The sequence below is a fragment of the Vigna radiata genome, chromosome 5, assembly GCF_000741045.1.
Source record: "Vigna radiata var. radiata cultivar VC1973A chromosome 5, Vradiata_ver6, whole genome shotgun sequence".
NCBI lineage: Eukaryota > Viridiplantae > Streptophyta > Magnoliopsida > Fabales > Fabaceae > Vigna > Vigna radiata.
Window position 1 is genome coordinate 36,846,651 of NC_028355.1, and position 4,748 is coordinate 36,851,398.

Here is a 4,748-nt window from a genome sequence, read left to right on the forward strand (position 1 = left end):
ATATATATATATATATATATATATATATATATATATATATATATATATATATATATATTATAAAAGAAAACAAGTTTATGTTCATGTGTCAAGAAAGAAAAATTAAGGAAATTTTTGTAGAGCAAACCGTGACCAAATGAATCACACCTCTGCACCACATTTTAAGGAAATTTTGAAAACAACAATGATAATTTTCCTAATTTTGAGCGCCCTATCAACAACATGGAAGATGATTATGATTGACCCAGAACCCTCTCCAGAGTTAATGAGATTTGATAAGCAAAATTCTAAGGAGATAAAAACCCATCAAGAAGAGGTTGAAATCTTTAATATAGGAGAGGAGAGCGAGAGAAAAGAGATAAAAGTTGGCACCAACATGAAAGAAAAGTTCAACATGAGTTACTACTCAAGTCAGAATGTCGTCAGGATCAAAGATGAGTATGAAAGCAGTTCGATGCGAGACTCTTAGCTGGGGGCAAAATACCCCCAATGGGTAGCAAGTATCTGTCAAAGAAGGACGATAATGAACAAATGCATATCGACAATCGTGATTTCTCATTGCCACAAACCCGAACAATCAAACTTCTCATCATCGTCCAAAGATGAATGGGGCAGTCAAGGCTGCTAATAAAAAAAATATCAAGTGGATTGTACCTTCGCTTTACATGGTTATTGCACAACGGTACTGGGGCAACACCTTTTTCTTTGGAAGCAATACTACCCTTCGAGGTAGAAATACCATCCCTACGAGTATTAAGAGGAACCCAGTTTGAAGGCAGAATGGGTTCAAACCCAGTTTGATCAACCCAATCTCATTAAGGAAGAAGATTGACAACGACATGCCACGAAAAATTATACCAACAAAGAATGAAGAAGGCATTTGGCAAGAAGGTACGCTCTAAAGAATTCCGATAAGGCGAATTGGTCCTAAGAAAGATTTTACCAATACAAAAGGATCACAGGGGCAAGTGGACTCCAAATTATGAAGGCCCATATGTGTGGTAAAGAAGGAATTTGCTGGTGGGGCACTTATTCTCACAAGAACGAATGAAGAGGAGTTACCTTTGCCAGTTAATTCTGACGCAGTCAAAAAAATCCTATGCATAATGATTCTATGATAGGGAATGATCTTAAATTGGAATTGATAATATTGTATTATAAATCTTTGTCATCTCTTTCATAAGGTCGCTCTTAATTTTCAAAATGGCTCTCGAAAATAATGAGCATCCCAGGCAGATTCACTGGATGCGAGTTTGTTCTTAAAGGATGTCGTAGAATTAATTAAAAAAAGGGTAATAAAATATACGGGTCTCACACGAATTTTTCACTCATACATTCATGCATTCAACATCATACATCATCATGCATGCATCATCATAAAGGTTCAAAGAAAATAGAAGGAAAGCATGGCACAACATCCATCACTGACGTCCAGAAAGGATTCATGATTTCATTGGAAGGAGTACAAATGATACATCGGTGAGAAAGTTCAAAACAAAAGAAAAGGTGAGCAAGGGTATCACACGAATTCCCGCCCATACATCGGTACATCAACAAAAGTCCAGAACTATAAAGAGTTCAATTAAAGAAGCATCTATTTTGAGCTTGTCAAAGGCTAGTTTTCATCTTGGCACCAAAGCCTAGTTTTCATCTGGGTACAAAAGTCCAATTTTCATCCTGGTACCCAAGCTTAGTTTTCATCCTGGCACCAAAGGATTTGAAAAAAAAGAAGAAGAACATGACATACCATGCATCGCCAACATCTAACAGGAATTCATGATTTCGTTGGAAATCAGTTCAAACGGTACATCGGCGAGAAAATTAAAAAAAAAAACAAAGGAATAAGGGTCTCACATAAGCTCCATCAAACATGGCACAAAATGCAGAGATGACTCTAAATTAAGAGCTATAAGAAGATCAACTCAAAAAACAAAGGACAAGGTGGTAGCCCTCCACAGCGAAGTACACCTCTTAAGCAAAATCAAAGGTGATACCCCTCCACAGCGAAGTACACCTCTTAAGCAAATTCAAGGGTGATACCTCTCCACAGCGAAGTACACCTCTTAAGCAAAATCAAAGGTGATACCCCTCCACAGCGAAGTACATGATGAGTGTCGTTGCCAATCAAATTTGATGTGCAGTTTAAAATGCAGTATAACTAGGGAATGACCCCTAGGTCGTCTCCCAAGGACCAATTTTGCAGTTCAGAGTCAAGTCTAACACGAAAGGTAGGGGTGGTTTTGAAAGTGTTTGAGAATGCAATGACAAAAATAAAATTAAACACAACAGAACTTAATCTAAAACATTAAAATGCATGAAAATACTAAACTGAACAGTGCAATTAAATATCTAAACACAGTTAAATTAAATTAAATGCAAAATTAAACTAAAGAGATTAAAAGCAATTAATCTTAAAAAAAAAAACAAATTAATTCAAAACAAAAGAAAATAAACAATCCTAATTTTTTTTTCTTTAACAAACACGTGACCTCATTCCAATTTAATCTTCCAATGCTCTCCAATAAACCAAGAAGGACCGTGGCACCTTATTAGCATGCTGCACCAAAAATCCCATGAAAGAGATAGCACCCTTCCTAGCAATGCTCCAGACCGTGAGCTAATATTTTCCTAGCACGTGGCAGCTCATTTTTCTTCAAAGAAAGCTCTTGAAATGGACATCCATTAATCATCTTTCATGGCAATCCACTTGCAACCGGAGCCTCACACAATGCCTCGATCTTCTCCCAAGCAATTAAAGGAAATGAAAAGAGAATGCACAAGAGAGGTCCCACCTGGACCGTAGCATTCCAAATAGACTAGAATAAAGGTTGCTTCTCCCAAAAATTAACTAGGCCGTGGCAATAGAAGCTGGCAGCCATGCTTTGTTTTCTTCCAATTGAAGATCAGAATTCATCACCATTTGCCATCTAATGTATTTTTTTATTCTTCAAAGTTAAATAAACTAAAAACACCCCATCAATATCAGACCCACACCCATTCACCTTGCTTCTCTTTCTTCAATTAATAAACACTTCTTCTTTTTCTTCAATAAAAAAAAAAGAAACTTCACTCCACATTTCATTGCAATTGCCGTGACCACTGCACACATGATGGGACAACACTTATACTAATTGCAATAAATAAAAAGGGCAACATGGCACCTAGGTGTTAGCTCCAGCTTTCCCATTGATCCCAACCGTTATTTCCCATGCTAGCAGCCTTGCAAAGTGATGTTTCTCTCGGCTTCTGAGATGCTAGACCCCAATCATATGAAAGTTGATTCCCAAACTGCAATGACCGAGAAACCTACTTGGACAGTGGCAGCAACTCAAGGGAAATCAAACACCCAAATACCAAACAAAATAAAAAGAAACCAGGTGCCTCTTCAAAAACTAGAGCTGACGTGACTACTCTTCATTTTTCAGTAGAAGAAATTCCCAATGCATCCATCATGGTACTTGCATTCAATGAGAAAAGGGAAAACCCCACTACCTTTGCATCATGTCCGTTCCAGCAAAGAAGTAATTTAAAGATTCAATCAAAATTGCATAAAAAGAAAAATGAAAAGTCAAAATACTTCATTCATTCAACCATTNAAAACATGAAACAACCATTGCCTCCCTTCTCTTCCAACAACATGTGTTAAAAAACCGTGAGAGAGGTCTGGAATATTCAAGCATATGACGGCTCACACCCCCCTAGGTCCAAGAATGAGTCACCAAAAAAACTAAGGTGGGGTCCACCCAAACCCTAAAGCCACATCATGTTTTTTTTTTACAATTTGGGCTTTGCCTACACTACCAAAAATTAGCCCAATTATTACAAAACTTCATTAACAAAATCTAAATTACTAAGCTAAGCTAGATTAATTCTAATTTGCCTTGTGGAAATTCTTCAATTGCTTGGTGCCCTTCCAAAAGTCCCAAAGTATAGTTCCAAAATTNCCCTGAAAATAGAAATAGGAATAATTAAGCTCAAATAATTCAAATTAATTAAAATATGAATTATTGGTCTAATTAAGCCCAAATGGTGAAAATGACACAATAACTAAGAATTAAGCGCAAATCATCAACACAATTCGGCGCGAAAAACTAAGTTAATGGTATAAAATATCGACTCATCAAAATAGACCACACTTAGTCTTTTGCACTCCTGGGCAAAATCAAGACGCAAAACAGGGCACAGTACCGAGGACATCAGGAAGTGACACGGACTCAACAAACAGACGACAAAGACTCACAATGACAAACACAGAATTGCATAGTTCTTACAAAATCTGGACAGTGAAAGGCATAGGCAGAGTTCCACATAGAGTCAATGAAAGCAGATACTCACAGAATCATCCAAACAGTTCATTGCATGGAAAACAGTCAATCAGTTCAAGAGATGAATCAAAAGCAACAGAGCCTCACAGATGCACCTCTTAAGCGAAATAAAAGGTGATACCCCTCCATAACGAAGTACACCTCTTAGGCGAAATCAAAGGTGATACCCCTCCACAGCGAAGTACACCTCTTAAATGAAACCAAAGGTGATACCCCTCTACAACGAAGTACACCTCTTAAGTGAAATCAAAGGTGGTACCCCTCCACAGCGAAGTACACCTCTTAAGCAAAATCAAAGGTGATACCCCTCCACAGTGAAGTACACCTCTTAAGCAAAATCAAAGGTGATACCCCTCCACAGCGAAGTACACCTCTTAAATGAAATCAAAGGTCCCTTCCACAGTGAAGTACACCTCTTAAGCA